This window comes from Hyperolius riggenbachi, chromosome 3 (assembly GCF_040937935.1).
Source record: "Hyperolius riggenbachi isolate aHypRig1 chromosome 3, aHypRig1.pri, whole genome shotgun sequence".
NCBI classification, from domain to species: Eukaryota; Metazoa; Chordata; class Amphibia; order Anura; family Hyperoliidae; genus Hyperolius; species Hyperolius riggenbachi.
In genome coordinates this window covers 71,814,216-71,838,288 of record NC_090648.1, presented here as the reverse complement: position 1 = coordinate 71,838,288, position 24,073 = coordinate 71,814,216, and the positions used below count along the sequence as shown (strand labels likewise).

The 24,073-nt window shown below is 45.9% G+C and overlaps 32 non-coding genes across 32 annotated transcripts; all 32 read left to right on the top strand.

Moving 5' to 3' along the window:
* Positions 1-72: 72 nt before the first annotated feature.
* Positions 73-145, top strand: TRNAK-UUU (transfer RNA lysine (anticodon UUU)). Its single transcript has one exon. It is a non-coding gene; the product is annotated as a tRNA-Lys (tRNA).
* Positions 146-1,149: 1,004 nt separating this feature from the next.
* Positions 1,150-1,290, top strand: LOC137564706 (U4 spliceosomal RNA). The gene has a single exon (XR_011030788.1). It is a non-coding gene; the product is annotated as a U4 spliceosomal RNA (small nuclear RNA).
* A 672-nt stretch (positions 1,291-1,962) lies between these two features.
* Positions 1,963-2,035, top strand: TRNAK-UUU (transfer RNA lysine (anticodon UUU)). Its single transcript has one exon. It is a non-coding gene; the product is annotated as a tRNA-Lys (tRNA).
* A 303-nt stretch (positions 2,036-2,338) lies between these two features.
* Positions 2,339-2,411, top strand: TRNAK-UUU (transfer RNA lysine (anticodon UUU)). Its single transcript has one exon. It is a non-coding gene; the product is annotated as a tRNA-Lys (tRNA).
* A 1,004-nt stretch (positions 2,412-3,415) lies between these two features.
* Positions 3,416-3,556, top strand: LOC137564819 (U4 spliceosomal RNA). The gene has a single exon (XR_011030889.1). It is a non-coding gene; the product is annotated as a U4 spliceosomal RNA (small nuclear RNA).
* A 672-nt stretch (positions 3,557-4,228) lies between these two features.
* On the top strand, positions 4,229-4,301 carry TRNAK-UUU (transfer RNA lysine (anticodon UUU)). Its single transcript has one exon. It is a non-coding gene; the product is annotated as a tRNA-Lys (tRNA).
* A 303-nt stretch (positions 4,302-4,604) lies between these two features.
* Positions 4,605-4,677, top strand: TRNAK-UUU (transfer RNA lysine (anticodon UUU)). The gene has a single exon. It is a non-coding gene; the product is annotated as a tRNA-Lys (tRNA).
* A 1,004-nt stretch (positions 4,678-5,681) lies between these two features.
* LOC137564542 (U4 spliceosomal RNA) lies at positions 5,682-5,822 on the top strand. The gene has a single exon (XR_011030645.1). It is a non-coding gene; the product is annotated as a U4 spliceosomal RNA (small nuclear RNA).
* Positions 5,823-6,494: 672 nt separating this feature from the next.
* TRNAK-UUU (transfer RNA lysine (anticodon UUU)) lies at positions 6,495-6,567 on the top strand. Its single transcript has one exon. It is a non-coding gene; the product is annotated as a tRNA-Lys (tRNA).
* Positions 6,568-6,870: 303 nt separating this feature from the next.
* Positions 6,871-6,943, top strand: TRNAK-UUU (transfer RNA lysine (anticodon UUU)). The gene has a single exon. It is a non-coding gene; the product is annotated as a tRNA-Lys (tRNA).
* Positions 6,944-7,947: 1,004 nt separating this feature from the next.
* On the top strand, positions 7,948-8,088 carry LOC137564511 (U4 spliceosomal RNA). Its single transcript, XR_011030618.1, has one exon. It is a non-coding gene; the product is annotated as a U4 spliceosomal RNA (small nuclear RNA).
* Positions 8,089-8,760: 672 nt separating this feature from the next.
* TRNAK-UUU (transfer RNA lysine (anticodon UUU)) lies at positions 8,761-8,833 on the top strand. The gene has a single exon. It is a non-coding gene; the product is annotated as a tRNA-Lys (tRNA).
* A 303-nt stretch (positions 8,834-9,136) lies between these two features.
* TRNAK-UUU (transfer RNA lysine (anticodon UUU)) lies at positions 9,137-9,209 on the top strand. The gene has a single exon. It is a non-coding gene; the product is annotated as a tRNA-Lys (tRNA).
* Positions 9,210-10,213: 1,004 nt separating this feature from the next.
* LOC137564807 (U4 spliceosomal RNA) lies at positions 10,214-10,354 on the top strand. The gene has a single exon (XR_011030878.1). It is a non-coding gene; the product is annotated as a U4 spliceosomal RNA (small nuclear RNA).
* A 672-nt stretch (positions 10,355-11,026) lies between these two features.
* TRNAK-UUU (transfer RNA lysine (anticodon UUU)) lies at positions 11,027-11,099 on the top strand. The gene has a single exon. It is a non-coding gene; the product is annotated as a tRNA-Lys (tRNA).
* A 303-nt stretch (positions 11,100-11,402) lies between these two features.
* Positions 11,403-11,475, top strand: TRNAK-UUU (transfer RNA lysine (anticodon UUU)). Its single transcript has one exon. It is a non-coding gene; the product is annotated as a tRNA-Lys (tRNA).
* A 1,004-nt stretch (positions 11,476-12,479) lies between these two features.
* Positions 12,480-12,620, top strand: LOC137564541 (U4 spliceosomal RNA). Its single transcript, XR_011030644.1, has one exon. It is a non-coding gene; the product is annotated as a U4 spliceosomal RNA (small nuclear RNA).
* Positions 12,621-13,292: 672 nt separating this feature from the next.
* TRNAK-UUU (transfer RNA lysine (anticodon UUU)) lies at positions 13,293-13,365 on the top strand. The gene has a single exon. It is a non-coding gene; the product is annotated as a tRNA-Lys (tRNA).
* Positions 13,366-13,668: 303 nt separating this feature from the next.
* On the top strand, positions 13,669-13,741 carry TRNAK-UUU (transfer RNA lysine (anticodon UUU)). The gene has a single exon. It is a non-coding gene; the product is annotated as a tRNA-Lys (tRNA).
* A 1,004-nt stretch (positions 13,742-14,745) lies between these two features.
* On the top strand, positions 14,746-14,886 carry LOC137564510 (U4 spliceosomal RNA). Its single transcript, XR_011030617.1, has one exon. It is a non-coding gene; the product is annotated as a U4 spliceosomal RNA (small nuclear RNA).
* A 672-nt stretch (positions 14,887-15,558) lies between these two features.
* On the top strand, positions 15,559-15,631 carry TRNAK-UUU (transfer RNA lysine (anticodon UUU)). The gene has a single exon. It is a non-coding gene; the product is annotated as a tRNA-Lys (tRNA).
* Positions 15,632-15,934: 303 nt separating this feature from the next.
* TRNAK-UUU (transfer RNA lysine (anticodon UUU)) lies at positions 15,935-16,007 on the top strand. Its single transcript has one exon. It is a non-coding gene; the product is annotated as a tRNA-Lys (tRNA).
* A 1,004-nt stretch (positions 16,008-17,011) lies between these two features.
* Positions 17,012-17,152, top strand: LOC137564540 (U4 spliceosomal RNA). Its single transcript, XR_011030643.1, has one exon. It is a non-coding gene; the product is annotated as a U4 spliceosomal RNA (small nuclear RNA).
* A 672-nt stretch (positions 17,153-17,824) lies between these two features.
* TRNAK-UUU (transfer RNA lysine (anticodon UUU)) lies at positions 17,825-17,897 on the top strand. Its single transcript has one exon. It is a non-coding gene; the product is annotated as a tRNA-Lys (tRNA).
* A 303-nt stretch (positions 17,898-18,200) lies between these two features.
* Positions 18,201-18,273, top strand: TRNAK-UUU (transfer RNA lysine (anticodon UUU)). Its single transcript has one exon. It is a non-coding gene; the product is annotated as a tRNA-Lys (tRNA).
* Positions 18,274-19,277: 1,004 nt separating this feature from the next.
* Positions 19,278-19,418, top strand: LOC137564795 (U4 spliceosomal RNA). The gene has a single exon (XR_011030867.1). It is a non-coding gene; the product is annotated as a U4 spliceosomal RNA (small nuclear RNA).
* Positions 19,419-20,090: 672 nt separating this feature from the next.
* On the top strand, positions 20,091-20,163 carry TRNAK-UUU (transfer RNA lysine (anticodon UUU)). Its single transcript has one exon. It is a non-coding gene; the product is annotated as a tRNA-Lys (tRNA).
* A 303-nt stretch (positions 20,164-20,466) lies between these two features.
* TRNAK-UUU (transfer RNA lysine (anticodon UUU)) lies at positions 20,467-20,539 on the top strand. The gene has a single exon. It is a non-coding gene; the product is annotated as a tRNA-Lys (tRNA).
* Positions 20,540-21,543: 1,004 nt separating this feature from the next.
* Positions 21,544-21,684, top strand: LOC137564509 (U4 spliceosomal RNA). Its single transcript, XR_011030616.1, has one exon. It is a non-coding gene; the product is annotated as a U4 spliceosomal RNA (small nuclear RNA).
* Positions 21,685-22,356: 672 nt separating this feature from the next.
* On the top strand, positions 22,357-22,429 carry TRNAK-UUU (transfer RNA lysine (anticodon UUU)). The gene has a single exon. It is a non-coding gene; the product is annotated as a tRNA-Lys (tRNA).
* Positions 22,430-22,732: 303 nt separating this feature from the next.
* TRNAK-UUU (transfer RNA lysine (anticodon UUU)) lies at positions 22,733-22,804 on the top strand. Its single transcript has one exon. It is a non-coding gene; the product is annotated as a tRNA-Lys (tRNA).
* Positions 22,805-23,808: 1,004 nt separating this feature from the next.
* LOC137564674 (U4 spliceosomal RNA) lies at positions 23,809-23,949 on the top strand. The gene has a single exon (XR_011030760.1). It is a non-coding gene; the product is annotated as a U4 spliceosomal RNA (small nuclear RNA).
* The last annotated feature ends 124 nt before the right edge of the window (positions 23,950-24,073 follow it).

Below are 24,073 nucleotides of genomic sequence, written 5' to 3'. Positions count from 1 at the left end.
TGTACTAGACCTTCCGTCCATCCTGCTTGGAATAACTGACTTTTGAGCTGCTGGTGAAGCTCACCTTCCAGGGCCTGGATAGCTCAGTCGGTAGAGCATCAGACTTTTAATCTGAGGGTCCAGGGTTCAAGTCCCTGTTCAGGCGATGCCTTTCCTTTACCCCATGCTCATTGGCCATCACTTCCGCTACCTGAGTTCCCTCTGCAACTGCTGACTCTTGCGTGCTTTGCTTGCAGTAAGCCATAACCGAAACATCAGCCGCTTTCTGTGCATCCCCCGAACTCTCACAGCCTCCCTGCGTCTTGAATCTATTTCTCTTCAACTTTTTCTGCTGTGATATTAAACATGGATTATTCCATGCATAAAAGAGGCATCAAACCGTCAACATTATGCTGGGAATACACCATAAGTTTTTTCAGCAGATAGATGGTTCCATAGATAATTTCCAACATGTCCGATCTTATTATCGATCCTTTTTCTCATCGATTTCTCATAGAAATGAATGGAAATTGATCAGAAAAGATAAGAATCGGAAAGTCGATCGGAAATAAGATCGGATAGTAATCGACTGAAAAATGTCGTCGTGTATTCCCAGCATTAGAGTAATTCGCCGGATCCCTTCTCCAGCCTGCACATCTACCCTCAAAGCAGCAATGGAAGGAGCTTCATGCTTACCATGAGCATCAGAAAATTAACAGCTCACGTACCATCTCTCTCCTCCAGTAACCTGCAACCACCAAGACTTTGGCCAACTCCCAAGCACCTCTAGCCAGCGCAGCTTACCAGTACTTCCAGGCACAATAATCACAGGCCCAATTATCAGCACACATGGCAGTGACGTAGACTCATTACTCCATTTTTCAAATTGTATTTTTCATGTATTTTACAAGTGCGGGACTGGCCCACTTGGCAGCCTGCTCCACAAAACACTATGCTGGCATCCCTGGCAGGCTTTGTTTTGCCCTCTTTGCCGCCTTTTCAAATGCTAAGACTCTTTAGCCGCTTATTAACAATGCTTGTTTAGTGGCTGTCTAATTAGCATATGGCATCCCATGATCCTCAGCGGAACACTGTAAACTGCGTTTGTCTCTCCTTAAGGTGATTCCTTTATCCAAGAAAGAGGGGATATTTGCTGGCATTAGCTTGGCTAACTTTGCGCAGTGGCAGTATCATAGCCAATGAGGTTCAACCGAGGCGTGATTATTGCTAATTGAAAACTTTTCCCAATACCCTGCCATGATGGCTTGAAATATAGTCAGCATTGGCAATTTTTGACAGTCTCTTTGGAGACTGACTAAGGTGTTTACCAACAGAGAAAGGATTATCTTCAAGGTGCATGATGACTGAGCAGTGCTCGTGTGGTAGTACCGTGGCTGGCACAATAACAACATTTCGTAGCACCTCTTATCTCCAAATCAGTCTTGGCCACAAAATGCTCACTTGTCAGCGTTCTTTCATGAGGGTGAGGTCCAGTGTCTTACTCTCTGGCAAATTTATAAACACCAGCAGGATGACTAAAATGACAAAAGTCCACTTTTCATCTGCAGGTTGCTACTTTTCTAATGCCACATTCCTAAGAGAGAGAACAGTGTTGTTTCTCAGAGGTCTGGCCTGAAAAATTTGGAGGTCACAAGCTCCATTTATTTGCACTAGATACGATCCCGTGGCCTCTCGCTAGCTCTTTCTGCAAGCGTTGTTGGGGTGCTCAGAAACAGAGCACCGCTGACATTTAGGTATCGCCGGCCTATAGCTTCTTCTGGCTGGTGTACCATTGTTTTAAAAGTGTCAACAATCAGCCAAGGTGAAGAACCTGATGGTTGAAGGAAACAACAGCGCATTCTGCTGTTTCCCGGCTATCTAGGTGCTATAGACTGCTCATGACTTGCACTAGACCTTAACTTGCGCCCAGCCTGGAAATACTGTAGCTAAACTTTGAGCTGCTGGTGATCGCACCTTTTCAGAGCCTGGATAGCTCAGTCGGTAGAGCATCAGACTTTTAATCTGAGGGTCCAGGGTTCAAGTCCCTGTTCAGGCGATGCTCTCTGCCTTTCGTTATGCTTCGTGTCCTCTCCCTATCTTCCTCAACTGCAGCCTCTTGCATGCTCCGCTTGCACCAGGCCAAAACACCGATGTCGGCCGCTTTCCATGCCTTCGCTGATTGGTGGCTACCTTTCTAATGCCACCTTCCAAATCAAGTACAGTTTTATTCTTTCAGAGATCTGACCTAGAAAATGTAGAGGTCGCAGGCTATAGCCAGCTCAGGGCATGTACTAGACCTTCCATCCATCCTGCTTGGAATAACTGACTTTTGAGCTGCTGGTGAAGCTCATCTTCCAGGGCCTGGATAGCTCAGTCGGTAGAGCATCAGACTTTTAATCTGAGGGTCCAAGGTTCAAGTCCCTGTTCAGGCGATGCCTTTCCTTTACCCCATGCTCATTGGCCATCACTTCCGCTACCTGAGTTCCCTCTGCAACTGCTGACTCTTGCGTGCTTTGCTTGCAGTAAGCCATAACCGAAACATCAGCCGCTTTCTGTGCATCCCCCGAACTCTCACAGCCTCCCTGCGTCTTGAATCTATTTCTCTTCAACTTTTTCTGCTGTGATATTAAACATGGATTATACCATGCATAAAAGAGGCATCAAACCGTCAACATTATGCTGGGAATACACCATAAGTTTTTTCAGCAGATAGATGGTTCCATAGATAATTTCCAACATGTCCGATCTTATTATCGATCCTTTTTCTCATCGATTTCTCATAGAAATGAATGGAAATTGATCAGAAAAGATAAGAATCGGAAAGTCGATCGGAAATAAGATCGGATAGTAATCGACTGAAAAATGTCGTCGTGTATTCCCAGCATTAGAGTAATTCGCCGGATCCCTTCTCCAGCCTGCACATCTACCCTCAAAGCAGCAATGGAAGGAGCTTCATGCTTACCATGAGCATCAGAAAATTAACAGCTCACGTACCATCTCTCTCCTCCAGTAACCTGCAACCACCAAGACTTTGGCCAACTCCCAAGCACCTCTAGCCAGCGCAGCTTACCAGTACTTCCAGGCACAATAATCACAGGCCCAATTATCAGCACACATGGCAGTGACGTAGACTCATTACTCCATTTTTCAAATTGTATTTTTCATGTATTTTACAAGTGCGGGACTGGCCCACTTGGCAGCCTGCTCCACAAAACACTATGCTGGCATCCCTGGCAGGCTTTGTTTTGCCCTCTTTGCCGCCTTTTCAAATGCTAAGACTCTTTAGCCGCTTATTAACAATGCTTGTTTAGTGGCTGTCTAATTAGCATATGGCATCCCATGATCCTCAGCGGAACACTGTAAACTGCGTTTGTCTCTCCTTAAGGTGATTCCTTTATCCAAGAAAGAGGGGATATTTGCTGGCATTAGCTTGGCTAACTTTGCGCAGTGGCAGTATCATAGCCAATGAGGTTCAACCGAGGCGTGATTATTGCTAATTGAAAACTTTTCCCAATACCCCGCCATGATGACTAGAAATATAGTCAGCATCGGCAATTTTTGACAGTCTCTTCGGAGACTGACTAAGGTGTTTACCAACAGAGAAAGGATTATCTTCAAGGTGCATGATGACTGAGCAGTGCTCGTGTGGTAGTACCGTGGCTGGCACAATAACAACATTTCGTAGCACCTCTTATCTCCAAATCAGTCTTGGCCACAAAATGCTCACTTGTCAGCGTTCTTTCATGAGGGTGAGGTCCAGTGTCTTACTCTCTGGCAAATTTATAAACACCAGCAGGATGACTAAAATGACAAAAGTCCACTTTTCATCTGCAGGTTGCTACTTTTCTAATGCCACATTCCTAAGAGAGAGAACAGTGTTGTTTCTCAGAGGTCTGGCCTGAAAAATTTGGAGGTCACAAGCTCCATTTATTTGCGCTAGATACGATCCCGTGGCCTCTCGCTAGCTCTTTCTGCAAGCGTTGTTGGGGTGCTCAGAAACAGAGCACCGCTGACATTTAAGTTTCGCCGGCCTATAGCTTCTTCTGGCTGGTGTACCATTGTTTTAAAAGTGTCAACAATCAGCCAAGGTGAAGAACCTGATGGTTGAAGGAAACAACAGCGCATTCTGCTGTTTCCTGGCTATCTCGGTGCTATAGACTGCTCATGACTTGCACTAGACCTTAACTTGCGCCCATCCTGGAAATACTGTAGCTAAACTTTGAGCTGCTGGTGATCGCACCTTTTCAGAGCCTGGATAGCTCAGTCGGTAGAGCATCAGACTTTTAATATGAGGGTCCAGGGTTCAAGTCCCTGTTCAGGCGATGCTCTCTGCCTTTCGTTATGCTTCGTGTCCTCTCCCTATCTTCCTCAACTGCAGCCTCTTGCGTGCTCCGCTTGCACCAGGCCAAAACACCGATGTCGGCCGCTTTCCATGCCTTCGCTGATTGGTGGCTACCTTTCTAATGCCACCTTCCAAATCAAGTACAGTTTTATTCTTTCAGAGATCTGACCTAGAAAATGTAGAGGTCGCAGGCTATAGCCAGCTCAGGGCATGTACTAGACCTTCCGTCCATCCTGCTTGGAATAACTGACTTTTGAGCTGCTGGTGAAGCTCACCTTCCAGGGCCTGGATAGCTCAGTCGGTAGAGCATCAGACTTTTAATCTGAGGGTCCAGGGTTCAAGTCCCTGTTCAGGCGATGCCTTTCCTTTACCCCATGCTCATTGGCCATCACTTCCGCTACCTGAGTTCCCTCTGCAACTGCTGACTCTTGCGTGCTTTGCTTGCAGTAAGCCATAACCGAAACATCAGCCGCTTTCTGTGCATCCCCCGAACTCTCACAGCCTCCCTGCGTCTTGAATCTATTTCTCTTCAACTTTTTCTGCTGTGATATTAAACATGGATTATTCCATGCATAAAAGAGGCATCAAACCGTCAACATTATGCTGGGAATACACCATAAGTTTTTTCAGCAGATAGATGGTTCCATAGATAATTTCCAACATGTCCGATCTTATTATCGATCCTTTTTCTCATCGATTTCTCATAGAAATGAATGGAAATTGATCAGAAAAGATAAGAATCGGAAAGTCGATCGGAAATAAGATCGGATAGTAATCGACTGAAAAATGTCGTCGTGTATTCCCAGCATTAGAGTAATTCGCCGGATCCCTTCTCCAGCCTGCACATCTACCCTCAAAGCAGCAATGGAAGGAGCTTCATGCTTACCATGAGCATCAGAAAATTAACAGCTCACGTACCATCTCTCTCCTCCAGTAACCTGCAACCACCAAGACTTTGGCCAACTCCCAAGCACCTCTAGCCAGCGCAGCTTACCAGTACTTCCAGGCACAATAATCACAGGCCCAATTATCAGCACACATGGCAGTGACGTAGACTCATTACTCCATTTTTCAAATTGTATTTTTCATGTATTTTACAAGTGCGGGACTGGCCCACTTGGCAGCCTGCTCCACAAAACACTATGCTGGCATCCCTGGCAGGCTTTGTTTTGCCCTCTTTGCCGCCTTTTCAAATGCTAAGACTCTTTAGCCGCTTATTAACAATGCTTGTTTAGTGGCTGTCTAATTAGCATATGGCATCCCATGATCCTCAGCGGAACACTGTAAACTGCGTTTGTCTCTCCTTAAGGTGATTCCTTTATCCAAGAAAGAGGGGATATTTGCTGGCATTAGCTTGGCTAACTTTGCGCAGTGGCAGTATCATAGCCAATGAGGTTCAACCGAGGCGTGATTATTGCTAATTGAAAACTTTTCCCAATACCCCGCCATGATGACTTGAAATATAGTCAGCATCGGCAATTTTTGACAGTCTCTTCGGAGACTGACTAAGGTGTTTACCAACAGAGAAAGGATTATCTTCAAGGTGCATGATGACTGAGCAGTGCTCGTGTGGTAGTACCGTGGCTGGCACAATAACAACATTTCGTAGCACCTCTTATCTCCAAATCAGTCTTGGCCACAAAATGCTCACTTGTCAGCGTTCTTTCATGAGGGTGAGGTCCAGTGTCTTACTCTCTGGCAAATTTATAAACACCAGCAGGATGACTAAAATGACAAAAGTCCACTTTTCATCTGCAGGTTGCTACTTTTCTAATGCCACATTCCTAAGAGAGAGAACAGTGTTGTTTCTCAGAGGTCTGGCCTGAAAAATTTGGAGGTCACAAGCTCCATTTATTTGCGCTAGATACGATCCCGTGGCCTCTCGCTAGCTCTTTCTGCAAGCGTTGTTGGGGTGCTCAGAAACAGAGCACCGCTGACATTTAGGTTTCGCCGGCCTATAGCTTCTTCTGGCTGGTGTACCATTGTTTTAAAAGTGTCAACAATCAGCCAAGGTGAAGAACCTGATGGTTGAAGGAAACAACAGCGCATTCTGCTGTTTCCCGGCTATCTCGGTGCTATAGACTGCTCATGACTTGCACTAGACCTTAACTTGCGCCCAGCCTGGAAATACTGTAGCTAAACTTTGAGCTGCTGGTGATCGCACCTTTTCAGAGCCTGGATAGCTCAGATGGTAGAGCATCAGACTTTTATTCTGAGGGTCCAGGGTTCAAGTCCCTGTTCAGGCGATGCTCTCTGATTTTCGTTATGCTTCGTGTCCTCTCCCTATCTTCCTCAACTGCAGCCTCTTGCGTGCTCCGCTTGCACCAGGCCAAAACACCGATGTCGGCCGCTTTCCATGCCTTCGCTGATTGGTGGCTACCTTTCTAATGCCACCTTCCAAATCAAGTACAGTTTTATTCTTTCAGAGATCTGACCTAGAAAATGTAGAGGTCACAGGCTATAGCCAGCTCAGGGCATGTACTAGACCTTCCGTCCATCCTGCTTGGAATAACTGACTTTTGAGCTGCTGGTGAAGCTCATCTTCCAGGGCCTGGATAGCTCAGTCGGTAGAGCATCAGACTTTTAATCTGAGGGACCAGGGTTCACGTCCCTGTTCAGGCGATGCCTTTCCTTTACCCCATGCTCATTGGCCATCACTTCCGCTACCTGAGTTCCCTCTGCAACTGCTGCCTCTTGCGTGCTTTGCTTGCAGTAAGCCATAACCGAAACATCAGCCGCTTTCTGTGCATCCCCCAAACTCTCACAGCCTCCCTGCGTCTTGAATCTATTTCTCTTCAACTTTTTCTGCTGTGATATTAAACATGGATTATTCCATGCATAAAAGAGGCATCAAACCGTCAACATTATGCTGGGAATACACCATAAGTTTTTTCAGCAGATAGATGGTTCCATAGATAATTTCCAACATGTCCGATCTTATTATCGATCCTTTTTCTCATCGATTTCTCATAGAAATGAATGGAAATTGATCAGAAAAGATAAGAATCGGAAAGTCGATTGGAAATAAGATCGGATAGTAATCGACTGAAAAATGTCGTCGTGTATTCCCAGCATTAGAGTAATTCGCCGGATCCCTTCTCCAGCCTGCACATCTACCCTCAAAGCAGCAATGGAAGGAGCTTCATGCTTACCATGAGCATCAGAAAATTAACAGCTCACGTACCATCTCTCTCCTCCAGTAACCTCCAACCACCAAGACTTTGGCCAACTCCCAAGCACCTCTAGCCAGCGCAGCTTACCAGTACTTCCAGGCACAATAATCACAGGCCCAATTATCAGCACACATGGCAGTGACGTAGACTCATTACTCCATTTTTCAAATTGTATTTTTCATGTATTTTACAAGTGCGGGACTGGCCCACTTGGCAGCCTGCTCCACAAAACACTATGCTGGCAAACCTGGCAGGCTTTGTTTTGCCCTCTTTGCCGCCTTTTCAAATGCTAAGACTCTTTAGCCGCTTATTAACAATGCTTGTTTAGTGGCTGTCTAATTAGCATATGGCATCCCATGATCCTCAGCGGAACACTGTAAACTGCATTTGTCTCTCCTTAAGGTGATTCCTTTATCCAAGAAAGAGGGGATATTTGCTGGCATTAGCTTGGCTAACTTTGCGCAGTGGCAGTATCATAGCCAATGAGGTTCAACCGAGGCGTGATTATTGCTAATTGAAAACTTTTCCCAATACCCCGCCATGATGACTTGAAATATAGTCAGCATCGGCAATTTTTGACAGTCTCTTTGGAGACTGACTAAGGTGTTTACCAACAGAGAAAGGATTATCTTCAAGGTGCATGATGACTGAGCAGTGCTCGTGTGGTAGTACCGTGGCTGGCACAATAACAACATTTCGTAGCACCTCTTATCTCCAAATCAGTCTTGGCCACAAAATGCTCACTTGTCAGCGTTCTTTCATGAGGGTGAGGTCCAGTGTCTTACTCTCTGGCAAATTTATAAACACCAGCAGGATGACTAAAATGACAAAAGTCCACTTTTCATCTGCAGGTTGCTACTTTTCTAATGCCACATTCCTAAGAGAGAGAACAGTGTTGTTTCTCAGAGGTCTGGCCTGAAAAATTTGGAGGTCACAAGCTCCATTTATTTGCACTAGATACGATCCCGTGGCCTCTCGCTAGCTCTTTCTGCAAGCGTTGTTGGGGTGCTCAGAAACAGAGCACCGCTGACATTTAGGTATCGCCGGCCTATAGCTTCTTCTGGCTGGTGTACCATTGTTTTAAAAGTGTCAACAATCAGCCAAGGTGAAGAACCTGATGGTTGAAGGAAACAACAGCGCATTCTGCTGTTTCCCGGCTATCTAGGTGCTATAGACTGCTCATGACTTGCACTAGACCTTAACTTGCGCCCAGCCTGGAAATACTGTAGCTAAACTTTGAGCTGCTGGTGATCGCACCTTTTCAGAGCCTGGATAGCTCAGTCGGTAGAGCATCAGACTTTTAATCTGAGGGTCCAGGGTTCAAGTCCCTGTTCAGGCGATGCTCTCTGCCTTTCGTTATGCTTCGTGTCCTCTCCCTATCTTCCTCAACTGCAGCCTCTTGCATGCTCCGCTTGCACCAGGCCAAAACACCGATGTCGGCCGCTTTCCATGCCTTCGCTGATTGGTGGCTACCTTTCTAATGCCACCTTCCAAATCAAGTACAGTTTTATTCTTTCAGAGATCTGACCTAGAAAATGTAGAGGTCGCAGGCTATAGCCAGCTCAGGGCATGTACTAGACCTTCCATCCATCCTGCTTGGAATAACTGACTTTTGAGCTGCTGGTGAAGCTCATCTTCCAGGGCCTGGATAGCTCAGTCGGTAGAGCATCAGACTTTTAATCTGAGGGTCCAAGGTTCAAGTCCCTGTTCAGGCGATGCCTTTCCTTTACCCCATGCTCATTGGCCATCACTTCCGCTACCTGAGTTCCCTCTGCAACTGCTGACTCTTGCGTGCTTTGCTTGCAGTAAGCCATAACCGAAACATCAGCCGCTTTCTGTGCATCCCCCGAACTCTCACAGCCTCCCTGCGTCTTGAATCTATTTCTCTTCAACTTTTTCTGCTGTGATATTAAACATGGATTATACCATGCATAAAAGAGGCATCAAACCGTCAACATTATGCTGGGAATACACCATAAGTTTTTTCAGCAGATAGATGGTTCCATAGATAATTTCCAACATGTCCGATCTTATTATCGATCCTTTTTCTCATCGATTTCTCATAGAAATGAATGGAAATTGATCAGAAAAGATAAGAATCGGAAAGTCGATCGGAAATAAGATCGGATAGTAATCGACTGAAAAATGTCGTCGTGTATTCCCAGCATTAGAGTAATTCGCCGGATCCCTTCTCCAGCCTGCACATCTACCCTCAAAGCAGCAATGGAAGGAGCTTCATGCTTACCATGAGCATCAGAAAATTAACAGCTCACGTACCATCTCTCTCCTCCAGTAACCTGCAACCACCAAGACTTTGGCCAACTCCCAAGCACCTCTAGCCAGCGCAGCTTACCAGTACTTCCAGGCACAATAATCACAGGCCCAATTATCAGCACACATGGCAGTGACGTAGACTCATTACTCCATTTTTCAAATTGTATTTTTCATGTATTTTACAAGTGCGGGACTGGCCCACTTGGCAGCCTGCTCCACAAAACACTATGCTGGCATCCCTGGCAGGCTTTGTTTTGCCCTCTTTGCCGCCTTTTCAAATGCTAAGACTCTTTAGCCGCTTATTAACAATGCTTGTTTAGTGGCTGTCTAATTAGCATATGGCATCCCATGATCCTCAGCGGAACACTGTAAACTGCGTTTGTCTCTCCTTAAGGTGATTCCTTTATCCAAGAAAGAGGGGATATTTGCTGGCATTAGCTTGGCTAACTTTGCGCAGTGGCAGTATCATAGCCAATGAGGTTCAACCGAGGCGTGATTATTGCTAATTGAAAACTTTTCCCAATACCCCGCCATGATGACTAGAAATATAGTCAGCATCGGCAATTTTTGACAGTCTCTTCGGAGACTGACTAAGGTGTTTACCAACAGAGAAAGGATTATCTTCAAGGTGCATGATGACTGAGCAGTGCTCGTGTGGTAGTACCGTGGCTGGCACAATAACAACATTTCGTAGCACCTCTTATCTCCAAATCAGTCTTGGCCACAAAATGCTCACTTGTCAGCGTTCTTTCATGAGGGTGAGGTCCAGTGTCTTACTCTCTGGCAAATTTATAAACACCAGCAGGATGACTAAAATGACAAAAGTCCACTTTTCATCTGCAGGTTGCTACTTTTCTAATGCCACATTCCTAAGAGAGAGAACAGTGTTGTTTCTCAGAGGTCTGGCCTGAAAAATTTGGAGGTCACAAGCTCCATTTATTTGCGCTAGATACGATCCCGTGGCCTCTCGCTAGCTCTTTCTGCAAGCGTTGTTGGGGTGCTCAGAAACAGAGCACCGCTGACATTTAAGTTTCGCCGGCCTATAGCTTCTTCTGGCTGGTGTACCATTGTTTTAAAAGTGTCAACAATCAGCCAAGGTGAAGAACCTGATGGTTGAAGGAAACAACAGCGCATTCTGCTGTTTCCTGGCTATCTCGGTGCTATAGACTGCTCATGACTTGCACTAGACCTTAACTTGCGCCCATCCTGGAAATACTGTAGCTAAACTTTGAGCTGCTGGTGATCGCACCTTTTCAGAGCCTGGATAGCTCAGTCGGTAGAGCATCAGACTTTTAATCTGAGGGTCCAGGGTTCAAGTCCCTGTTCAGGCGATGCTCTCTGCCTTTCGTTATGCTTCGTGTCCTCTCCCTATCTTCCTCAACTGCAGCCTCTTGCGTGCTCCGCTTGCACCAGGCCAAAACACCGATGTCGGCCGCTTTCCATGCCTTCGCTGATTGGTGGCTACCTTTCTAATGCCACCTTCCAAATCAAGTACAGTTTTATTCTTTCAGAGATCTGACCTAGAAAATGTAGAGGTCGCAGGCTATAGCCAGCTCAGGGCATGTACTAGACCTTCCGTCCATCCTGCTTGGAATAACTGACTTTTGAGCTGCTGGTGAAGCTCACCTTCCAGGGCCTGGATAGCTCAGTCGGTAGAGCATCAGACTTTTAATCTGAGGGTCCAGGGTTCAAGTCCCTGTTCAGGCGATGCCTTTCCTTTACCCCATGCTCATTGGCCATCACTTCCGCTACCTGAGTTCCCTCTGCAACTGCTGACTCTTGCGTGCTTTGCTTGCAGTAAGCCATAACCGAAACATCAGCCGCTTTCTGTGCATCCCCCGAACTCTCACAGCCTCCCTGCGTCTTGAATCTATTTCTCTTCAACTTTTTCTGCTGTGATATTAAACATGGATTATTCCATGCATAAAAGAGGCATCAAACCGTCAACATTATGCTGGGAATACACCATAAGTTTTTTCAGCAGATAGATGGTTCCATAGATAATTTCCAACATGTCCGATCTTATTATCGATCCTTTTTCTCATCGATTTCTCATAGAAATGAATGGAAATTGATCAGAAAAGATAAGAATCGGAAAGTCGATCGGAAATAAGATCGGATAGTAATCGACTGAAAAATGTCGTCGTGTATTCCCAGCATTAGAGTAATTCGCCGGATCCCTTCTCCAGCCTGCACATCTACCCTCAAAGCAGCAATGGAAGGAGCTTCATGCTTACCATGAGCATCAGAAAATTAACAGCTCACGTACCATCTCTCTCCTCCAGTAACCTGCAACCACCAAGACTTTGGCCAACTCCCAAGCACCTCTAGCCAGCGCAGCTTACCAGTACTTCCAGGCACAATAATCACAGGCCCAATTATCAGCACACATGGCAGTGACGTAGACTCATTACTCCATTTTTCAAATTGTATTTTTCATGTATTTTACAAGTGCGGGACTGGCCCACTTGGCAGCCTGCTCCACAAAACACTATGCTGGCATCCCTGGCAGGCTTTGTTTTGCCCTCTTTGCCGCCTTTTCAAATGCTAAGACTCTTTAGCCGCTTATTAACAATGCTTGTTTAGTGGCTGTCTAATTAGCATATGGCATCCCATGATCCTCAGCGGAACACTGTAAACTGCGTTTGTCTCTCCTTAAGGTGATTCCTTTATCCAAGAAAGAGGGGATATTTGCTGGCATTAGCTTGGCTAACTTTGCGCAGTGGCAGTATCATAGCCAATGAGGTTCAACCGAGGCGTGATTATTGCTAATTGAAAACTTTTCCCAATACCCCGCCATGATGACTTGAAATATAGTCAGCATCGGCAATTTTTGACAGTCTCTTCGGAGACTGACTAAGGTGTTTACCAACAGAGAAAGGATTATCTTCAAGGTGCATGATGACTGAGCAGTGCTCGTGTGGTAGTACCGTGGCTGGCACAATAACAACATTTCGTAGCACCTCTTATCTCCAAATCAGTCTTGGCCACAAAATGCTCACTTGTCAGCGTTCTTTCATGAGGGTGAGGTCCAGTGTCTTACTCTCTGGCAAATTTATAAACACCAGCAGGATGACTAAAATGACAAAAGTCCACTTTTCATCTGCAGGTTGCTACTTTTCTAATGCCACATTCCTAAGAGAGAGAACAGTGTTGTTTCTCAGAGGTCTGGCCTGAAAAATTTGGAGGTCACAAGCTCCATTTATTTGCGCTAGATACGATCCCGTGGCCTCTCGCTAGCTCTTTCTGCAAGCGTTGTTGGGGTGCTCAGAAACAGAGCACCGCTGACATTTAGGTTTCGCCGGCCTATAGCTTCTTCTGGCTGGTGTACCATTGTTTTAAAAGTGTCAACAATCAGCCAAGGTGAAGAACCTGATGGTTGAAGGAAACAACAGCGCATTCTGCTGTTTCCCGGCTATCTCGGTGCTATAGACTGCTCATGACTTGCACTAGACCTTAACTTGCGCCCAGCCTGGAAATACTGTAGCTAAACTTTGAGCTGCTGGTGATCGCACCTTTTCAGAGCCTGGATAGCTCAGACGGTAGAGCATCAGACTTTTATTCTGAGGGTCCAGGGTTCAAGTCCCTGTTCAGGCGATGCTCTCTGATTTTCGTTATGCTTCGTGTCCTCTCCCTATCTTCCTCAACTGCAGCCTCTTGCGTGCTCCGCTTGCACCAGGCCAAAACACCGATGTCGGCCGCTTTCCATGCCTGCGCTGATTGGTGGCTACCTTTCTAATGCCACCTTCCAAATCAAGTACAGTTTTATTCTTTCAGAGATCTGACCTAGAAAATGTAGAGGTCACAGGCTATAGCCAGCTCAGGGCATGTACTAGACCTTCCGTCCATCCTGCTTGGAATAACTGACTTTTGAGCTGCTGGTGAAGCTCATCTTCCAGGGCCTGGATAGCTCAGTCGGTAGAGCATCAGACTTTTAATCTGAGGGACCAGGGTTCACGTCCCTGTTCAGGCGATGCCTTTCCTTTACCCCATGCTCATTGGCCATCACTTCCGCTACCTGAGTTCCCTCTGCAACTGCTGCCTCTTGCGTGCTTTGCTTGCAGTAAGCCATAACCGAAACATCAGCCGCTTTCTGTGCATCCCCCAAACTCTCACAGCCTCCCTGCGTCTTGAATCTATTTCTCTTCAACTTTTTCTGCTGTGATATTAAACATGGATTATTCCATGCATAAAAGAGGCATCAAACCGTCAACATTATGCTGGGAATACACCATAAGTTTTTTCAGCAGATAGATGGTTCCATAGATAATTTCCAACATGTCCGATCTTATTATCGATCCTTTTTCTCATCGATTTCTCATAGAAATGAATGGAAATTGATCAGAAAAGATAAGAATCGGAAAGTCGATCGGAAATAAGATCGGATAGTAATCGACTGAAAAATGTCGTCGTGTATTCCCAGCATTAGAGTAATTCGCCGGATCCCTTCTCCAGCCTGCACATCTACCCTCAAAGCAGCAATGGAAGGAGCTTCATGCTTACCATGAGCATCAGAAAATTAACAGCTCACGTACCATCTCTCTCCTCCAGTAACCTCCAACCACCAAGACTTTGGCCAACTCCCAAGCACCTCTAGCCAGCGCAGCTTACCAGTACTTCCAGGCACAATAATCACAGGCCCAATTATCAGCACACATGGCAGTGACGTAGACTCATTACTCCATTTTTCAAATTGTATTTTTCATGTATTTTACAAGTGCGGGACTGGCCCACTTGGCAGCCTGCTCCACAAAACACTATGCTGGCAAACCTGGCAGGCTTTGTTTTGCCCTCTTTGCCGCCTTTTCAAATGCTAAGACTCTTTAGCCGCTTATTAACAATGCTTGTTTAGTGGCTGTCTAATTAGCATATGGCATCCCATGATCCTCAGCGGAACACTGTAAACTGCATTTGTCTCTCCTTAAGGTGATTCCTTTATCCAAGAAAGAGGGGATATTTGCTGGCATTAGCTTGGCTAACTTTGCGCAGTGGCAGTATCATAGCCAATGAGGTTCAACCGAGGCGTGATTATTGCTAATTGAAAACTTTTCCCAATACCCCGCCATGATGACTTGAAATATAGTCAGCATCGGCAATTTTTGACAGTCTCTTTGGAGACTGACTAAGGTGTTTACCAACAGAGAAAGGATTATCTTCAAGGTGCATGATGACTGAGCAGTGCTCGTGTGGTAGTACCGTGGCTGGCACAATAACAACATTTCGTAGCACCTCTTATCTCCAAATCAGTCTTGGCCACAAAATGCTCACTTGTCAGCGTTCTTTCATGAGGGTGAGGTCCAGTGTCTTACTCTCTGGCAAATTTATAAACACCAGCAGGATGACTAAAATGACAAAAGTCCACTTTTCATCTGCAGGTTGCTACTTTTCTAATGCCACATTCCTAAGAGAGAGAACAGTGTTGTTTCTCAGAGGTCTGGCCTGAAAAATTTGGAGGTCACAAGCTCCATTTATTTGCGCTAGATACGATCCCGTGGCCTCTCGCTAGCTCTTTCTGCAAGCGTTGTTGGGGTGCTCAGAAACAGAGCACCGCTGACATTTAGGTTTCGCCGGCCTATAGCTTCTTCTGGCTGGTGTACCATTGTTTTAAAAGTGTCAACAATCAGCCAAGGTGAAGAACCTGATGGTTGAAGGAAACAACAGCGCATTCTGCTGTTTCCCGGCTATCTCGGTGCTATAGACTGCTCATGACTTGCACTAGACCTTAACTTGCGCCCATCCTGGAAATACTGTAGCTAAACTTTGAGCTGCTGGTGATCGCACCTTTTCAGAGCCTGGATAGCTCAGTTGGTAGAGCATCAGACTTTTAATCTGAGGGTCCAGGGTTCAAGTCCCTGTTCAGGCGATGCTCTCTGCCTTTCGTTATGCTTCGTGTCCTCTCCCTATCTTCCTCAACTGCAGCCTCTTGCGTGCTCCGCTTGCACCAGGCCAAAACACCGATGTCGGCCGCTTTCCATGCCTTCGCTGATTGGTGGCTACCTTTCTAATGCCACCTTCCAAATCAAGTACAGTTTTATTCTTTCAGAGATCTGACCTAGAAAATGTAGAGGTCGCAGGCTATAGCCAGCTCAGGGCATGTACTAGACCTTCCGTCCATCCTGCTTGGAATAACTGACTTTTGAGCTGCTGGTGAAGCTCACCTTCCAGGGCCTGGATAGCTCAGTCGGTAGAGCATCAGACTTTTAATCTGAGGGTCCAGGGTTCAAGTCCCTGTTCAGGCGATGCCTTTCCTTTACCCCATGCTCATTGGCCATCACTTCCGCTACCTGAGTTCCCTCTGCAACTGCTGACTCTTGCGTGCTTTGCTTGCAGTAAGCCATAACCGAAACATCAGCCGCTTTCTGTGCATCCCCCGAACTCTCACAGCCTCCCTGCGTCTTGAATCTATTTCTCTTCAACTTTTTCTGCTGTGATATTAAACATGGATTATTCCATGCATAAAAGAGGCATCAAACCGTCAACATTATGCTGGGAATACACCATAAGTTTTTTCAGCAGATAGATGGTTCCATAGATAATTTCCAACATGTCCGATCTTATTATCGATCCTTTTTCTCATCGATTTCTCATAGAAATGAATGGAAATTGATCAGAAAAGATAAGAATCGGAAAGTCGATCGGAAATAAGATCGGATAGTAATCGACTGAAAAATGTCGTCGTGTATTCCCAGCATTAGAGTAATTCGCCGGATCCCTTCTCCAGCCTGCACATCTACCCTCAAAGCAGCAATGGAAGGAGCTTCATGCTTACCATGAGCATCAGAAAATTAACAGCTCACGTACCATCTCTCTCCTCCAGTAACCTGCAACCACCAAGACTTTGGCCAACTCCCAAGCACCTCTAGCCAGCGCAGCTTACCAGTACTTCCAGGCACAATAATCACAGGCCCAATTATCAGCACACATGGCAGTGACGTAGACTCATTACTCCATTTTTCAAATTGTATTTTTCATGTATTTTACAAGTGCGGGACTGGCCCACTTGGCAGCCTGCTCCACAAAACACTATGCTGGCATCCCTGGCAGGCTTTGTTTTGCCCTCTTTGCCGCCTTTTCAAATGCTAAGACTCTTTAGCCGCTTATTAACAATGCTTGTTTAGTGGCTGTCTAATTAGCATATGGCATCCCATGATCCTCAGCGGAACACTGTAAACTGCGTTTGTCTCTCCTTAAGGTGATTCCTTTATCCAAGAAAGAGGGGATATTTGCTGGCATTAGCTTGGCTAACTTTGCGCAGTGGCAGTATCATAGCCAATGAGGTTCAACCGAGGCGTGATTATTGCTAATTGAAAACTTTTCCCAATACCCCGCCATGATGACTTGAAATATAGTCAGCATCGGCAATTTTTGACAGTCTCTTCGGAGACTGACTAAGGTGTTTACCAACAGAGAAAGGATTATCTTCAAGGTGCATGATGACTGAGCAGTGCTCGTGTGGTAGTACCGTGGCTGGCACAATAACAACATTTCGTAGCACCTCTTATCTCCAAATCAGTCTTGGCCACAAAATGCTCACTTGTCAGCGTTCTTTCATGAGGGTGAGGTCCAGTGTCTTACTCTCTGGCAAATTTATAAACACCAGCAGGATGACTAAAATGACAAAAGTCCACTTTTCATCTGCAGGTTGCTACTTTTCTAATGCCACATTCCTAAGAGAGAGAACAGTGTTGTTTCTCAGAGGTCTGGCCTGAAAAATTTGGAGGTCACAAGCTCCATTTATTTGCGCTAGATACGATCCCGTGGCCTCTCGCTAGCTCTTTCTGCAAGCGTTGTTGGGGTGCTCAGAAACAGAGCACCGCTGACATTTAGGTTTCGCCGGCCTATAGCTTCTTCTGGCTGGTGTACCATTGTTTTAAAAGTGTCAACAATCAGCCAAGGTGAAGAACCTGATGGTTGAAGGAAACAACAGCGCATTCTGCTGTTTCCCGGCTATCTCGGTGCTATAGACTGCTCATGACTTGCACTAGACCTTAACTTGCGCCCATCCTGGAAATACTGTAGCTAAACTTTGAGCTGCTGGTGATCGCACCTTTTCAGAGCCTGGATAGCTCAGACGGTAGAGCATCAGACTTTTAATCTGAGGGTCCAGGGTTCAAGTCCCTGTTCAGGCGATGCTCTCTGATTTTCGTTATGCTTCGTGTCCTCTCCCTATCTTCCTCAACTGCAGCCTCTTGCGTGCTCCGCTTGCACCAGGCCAAAACACCGATGTCGGCCGCTTTCCATGCCTTCGCTGATTGGTGGCTACCTTTCTAATGCCACCTTCCAAATCAAGTACAGTTTTATTCTTTCAGAGATCTGACCTAGAAAATGTAGAGGTCACAGGCTATAGCCAGCTCAGGGCATGTACTAGACCTTCCGTCCATCCTGCTTGGAATAACTGACTTTTGAGCTGCTGGTGAAGCTCATCTTCCAGGGCCTGGATAGCTCAGTCGGTAGAGCATCAGACTTTTAATCTGAGGGTCCAAGGTTCAAGTCCCTGTTCAGGCGATGCCTTTCCTTTACCCCATGCTCATTGGCCATCACTTCCGCTACCTGAGTTCCCTCTGCAACTGCTGACTCTTGCGTGCTTTGCTTGCAGTAAGCCATAACCGAAACATCAGCCGCTTTCTGTGCATCCCCCGAACTCTCACAGCCTCCCTGCGTCTTGAATCTATTTCTCTTCAACTTTTTCTGCTGTGATATTAAACATGGATTATTCCATGCATAAAAGAGGCATCAAACCGTCAACATTATGCTGGGAATACACCATAAGTTTTTTCAGCAGATAGATGGTTCCATAGATAATTTCCAACATGTCCGATCTTATTATCGATCCTTTTTCTCATCGATTTCTCATAGAAATGAATGGAAATTGATCAGAAAAGATAAGAATCGGAAAGTCGATCGGAAATAAGATCGGATAGTAATCGACTGAAAAATGTCGTCGTGTATTCCCAGCATTAGAGTAATTCGCCGGATCCCTTCTCCAGCCTGCACATCTACCCTCAAAGCAGCAATGGAAGGAGCTTCATGCTTACCATGAGCATCAGAAAATTAACAGCTCACGTACCATCTCTCTCCTCCAGTAACCTGCAACCACCAAGACTTTGGCCAACTCCCAAGCACCTCTAGCCAGCGCAGCTTACCAGTACTTCCAGGCACAATAATCACAGGCCCAATTATCAGCACACATGGCAGTGACGTAGACTCATTACTCCATTTTTCAAATTGTATTTTTCATGTATTTTACAAGTGCGGGACTGGCCCACTTGGCAGCCTGCTCCACAAAACACTATGCTGGCATCCCTGGCAGGCTTTGTTTTGCCCTCTTTGCCGCCTTTTCAAATGCTAAGACTCTTTAGCCGCTTATTAACAATGCTTGTTTAGTGGCTGTCTAATTAGCATATGGCATCCCATGATCCTCAGCGGAACACTGTAAACTGCGTTTGTCTCTCCTTAAGGTGATTCCTTTATCCAAGAAAGAGGGGATATTTGCTGGCATTAGCTTGGCTAACTTTGCGCAGTGGCAGTATCATAGCCAATGAGGTTCAACCGAGGCGTGATTATTGCTAATTGAAAACTTTTCCCAATACCCCGCCATGATGACTAGAAATATAGTCAGCATCGGCAATTTTTGACAGTCTCTTCGGAGACTGACTAAGGTGTTTACCAACAGAGAAAGGATTATCTTCAAGGTGCATGATGACTGAGCAGTGCTCGTGTGGTAGTACCGTGGCTGGCACAATAACAACATTTCGTAGCACCTCTTATCTCCAAATCAGTCTTGGCCACAAAATGCTCACTTGTCAGCGTTCTTTCATGAGGGTGAGGTCCAGTGTCTTACTCTCTGGCAAATTTATAAACACCAGCAGGATGACTAAAATGACAAAAGTCCACTTTTCATCTGCAGGTTGCTACTTTTCTAATGCCACATTCCTAAGAGAGAGAACAGTGTTGTTTCTCAGAGGTCTGGCCTGAAAAATTTGGAGGTCACAAGCTCCATTTATTTGCGCTAGATACGATCCCGTGGCCTCTCGCTAGCTCTTTCTGCAAGCGTTGTTGGGGTGCTCAGAAACAGAGCACCGCTGACATTTAAGTTTCGCCGGCCTATAGCTTCTTCTGGCTGGTGTACCATTGTTTTAAAAGTGTCAACAATCAGCCAAGGTGAAGAACCTGATGGTTGAAGGAAACAACAGCGCATTCTGCTGTTTCCTGGCTATCTCGGTGCTATAGACTGCTCATGACTTGCACTAGACCTTAACTTGCGCCCATCCTGGAAATACTGTAGCTAAACTTTGAGCTGCTGGTGATCGCACCTTTTCAGAGCCTGGATAGCTCAGTCGGTAGAGCATCAGACTTTTAATCTGAGGGTCCAGGGTTCAAGTCCCTGTTCAGGCGATGCTCTCTGCCTTTCGTTATGCTTCGTGTCCTCTCCCTATCTTCCTCAACTGCAGCCTCTTGCGTGCTCCGCTTGCACCAGGCCAAAACACCGATGTCGGCCGCTTTCCATGCCTTCGCTGATTGGTGGCTACCTTTCTAATGCCACCTTCCAAATCAAGTACAGTTTTATTCTTTCAGAGATCTGACCTAGAAAATGTAGAGGTCGCAGGCTATAGCCAGCTCAGGGCATGTACTAGACCTTCCGTCCATCCTGCTTGGAATAACTGACTTTTGAGCTGCTGGTGAAGCTCACCTTCCAGGGCCTGGATAGCTCAGTCGGTAGAGCATCAGACTTTTAATCTGAGGGTCCAGGGTTCAAGTCCCTGTTCAGGCGATGCCTTTCCTTTACCCCATGCTCATTGGCCATCACTTCCGCTACCTGAGTTCCCTCTGCAACTGCTGACTCTTGCGTGCTTTGCTTGCAGTAAGCCATAACCGAAACATCAGCCGCTTTCTGTGCATCCCCCGAACTCTCACAGCCTCCCTGCGTCTTGAATCTATTTCTCTTCAACTTTTTCTGCTGTGATATTAAACATGGATTATTCCATGCATAAAAGAGGCATCAAACCGTCAACATTATGCTGGGAATACACCATAAGTTTTTTCAGCAGATAGATGGTTCCATAGATAATTTCCAACATGTCCGATCTTATTATCGATCCTTTTTCTCATCGATTTCTCATAGAAATGAATGGAAATTGATCAGAAAAGATAAGAATCGGAAAGTCGATCGGAAATAAGATCGGATAGTAATCGACTGAAAAATGTCGTCGTGTATTCCCAGCATTAGAGTAATTCGCCGGATCCCTTCTCCAGCCTGCACATCTACCCTCAAAGCAGCAATGGAAGGAGCTTCATGCTTACCATGAGCATCAGAAAATTAACAGCTCACGTACCATCTCTCTCCTCCAGTAACCTGCAACCACCAAGACTTTGGCCAACTCCCAAGCACCTCTAGCCAGCGCAGCTTACCAGTACTTCCAGGCACAATAATCACAGGCCCAATTATCAGCACACATGGCAGTGACGTAGACTCATTACTCCATTTTTCAAATTGTATTTTTCATGTATTTTACAAGTGCGGGACTGGCCCACTTGGCAGCCTGCTCCACAAAACACTATGCTGGCATCCCTGGCAGGCTTTGTTTTGCCCTCTTTGCCGCCTTTTCAAATGCTAAGACTCTTTAGCCGCTTATTAACAATGCTTGTTTAGTGGCTGTCTAATTAGCATATGGCATCCCATGATCCTCAGCGGAACACTGTAAACTGCGTTTGTCTCTCCTTAAGGTGATTCCTTTATCCAAGAAAGAGGGGATATTTGCTGGCATTAGCTTGGCTAACTTTGCGCAGTGGCAGTATCATAGCCAATGAGGTTCAACCGAGGCGTGATTATTGCTAATTGAAAACTTTTCCCAATACCCCGCCATGATGACTTGAAATATAGTCAGCATCGGCAATTTTTGACAGTCTCTTTGGAGACTGACTAAGGTGTTTACCAACAGAGAAAGGATTATCTTCAAGGTGCATGATGACTGAGCAGTGCTCGTGTGGTAGTACCGTGGCTGGCACAATAACAACATTTCGTAGCACCTCTTATCTCCAAATCAGTCTTGGCCACAAAATGCTCACTTGTCAGCGTTCTTTCATGAGGGTGAGGTCCAGTGTCTTACTCTCTGGCAAATTTATAAACACCAGCAGGATGACTAAAATGACAAAAGTCCACTTTTCATCTGCAGGTTGCTACTTTTCTAATGCCACATTCCTAAGAGAGAGAACAGTGTTGTTTCTCAGAGGTCTGGCCTGAAAAATTTGGAGGTCACAAGCTCCATTTATTTGCGCTAGATACGATCCCGTGGCCTCTCGCTAGCTCTTTCTGCAAGCGTTGTTGGGGTGCTCAGAAACAGAGCACCGCTGACATTTAAGTTTCGCCGGCCTATAGCTTCTTCTGGCTGGTGTACCATTGTTTTAAAAGTGTCAACAATCAGCCAAGGTGAAGAACCTGATGGTTGAAGGAAACAACAGCGCATTCTGCTGTTTCCCGGCTGTCTCGGTGCTATAGACTGCTCATGACTTGCACTAGACCTTAACTTGCGCCCATCCTGGAAATACTGTAGCTAAACTTTGAGCTGCTGGTGATCGCACCTTTTCAGAGCCTGGATAGCTCAGTTGGTAGAGCATCAGACTTTTAATCTGAGGGTCCAGGGTTCAAGTCCCTGTTCAGGCGATGCTCTCTGCCTTTCGTTATGCTTCGTGTCCTCTCCCTATCTTCCTCAACTGCAGCCTCTTGCGTGCTCCGCTTGCACCAGGCCAAAACACCGATGTCGGCCGCTTTCCATGCCTTCGCTGATTGGTGGCTACCTTTCTAATGCCACCTTCCAAATCAAGTACAGTTTTATTCTTTCAGAGATCTGACCTAGAAAATGTAGAGGTCGCAGGCTATAGCCAGCTCAGGGCATGTACTAGACCTTCCGTCCATCCTGCTTGGAATAACTGACTTTTGAGCTGCTGGTGAAGCTCATCTTCCAGGGCCTGGATAGCTCAGTCGGTAGAGCATCAGACTTTTAATCTGAGGGTCCAAGTTTAAGTCCCTGTTCAGGCGATGCCTTTCCTTTACCCCATGCTCATTGGCCATCACTTCCGCTACCTGAGTTCCCTCTGCAACTGCTGACTCTTGCGTGCTTTGCTTGCAGTAAGCCATAACCGAAACATCAGCCGCTTTCTGTGCATCCCCCGAACTCTCACAGCCTCCCTGCGTCTTGAATCTATTTCTCTTCAACTTTTTCTGCTGTGATATTAAACATGGATTATTCCATGCATAAAAGAGGCATCAAACCGTCAACATTATGCTGGGAATACACCATAAGTTTTTTCAGCAGATAGATGGTTCCATAGATAATTTCCAACATGTCCGATCTTATTATCGATCCTTTTTCTCATCGATTTCTCATAGAAATGAATGGAAATTGATCAGAAAAGATAAGAATCGGAAAGTCGATCGGAAATAAGATCGGATAGTAATCGACTGAAAAATGTCGTCGTGTATTCCCAGCATTAGAGTAATTCGCCGGATCCCTTCTCCAGCCTGCACATCTACCCTCAAAGCAGCAATGGAAGGAGCTTCATGCTTACCATGAGCATCAGAAAATTAACAGCTCACGTACCATCTCTCTCCTCCAGTAACCTGCAACCACCAAGACTTTGGCCAACTCCCAAGCACCTCTAGCCAGCGCAGCTTACCAGTACTTCCAGGCACAATAATCACAGGCCCAATTATCAGCACACATGGCAGTGACGTAGACTCATTACTCCATTTTTCAAATTGTATTTTTCATGTATTTTACAAGTGCGGGACTGGCCCACTTGGCAGCCTGCTCCACAAAACACTATGCTGGCATCCCTGGCAGGCTTTGTTTTGCCCTCTTTGCCGCCTTTTCAAATGCTAAGACTCTTTAGCCGCTTATTAACAATGCTTGTTTAGTGGCTGTCTAATTAGCATATGGCATCCCATGATCCTCAGCGGAACACTGTAAACTGCGTTTGTCTCTCCTTAAGGTGATTCCTTTATCCAAGAAAGAGGGGATATTTGCTGGCATTAGCTTGGCTAACTTTGCGCAGTGGCAGTATCATAGCCAATGAGGTTCAACCGAGGCGTGATTATTGCTAATTGAAAACTTTTCCCAATACCCCGCCATGATGACTAGAAATATAGTCAGCATCGGCAATTTTTGACAGTCTCTTCGGTGACTGACTAAGGTGTTTACCAACAGAGAAAGGATTATCTTCAAGGTGCATGATGACTGAGCAGTGCTCGTGTGGTAGTACCGTGGCTGGCACAATAACAACATTTCGTAGCACCTCTTATCTCCAA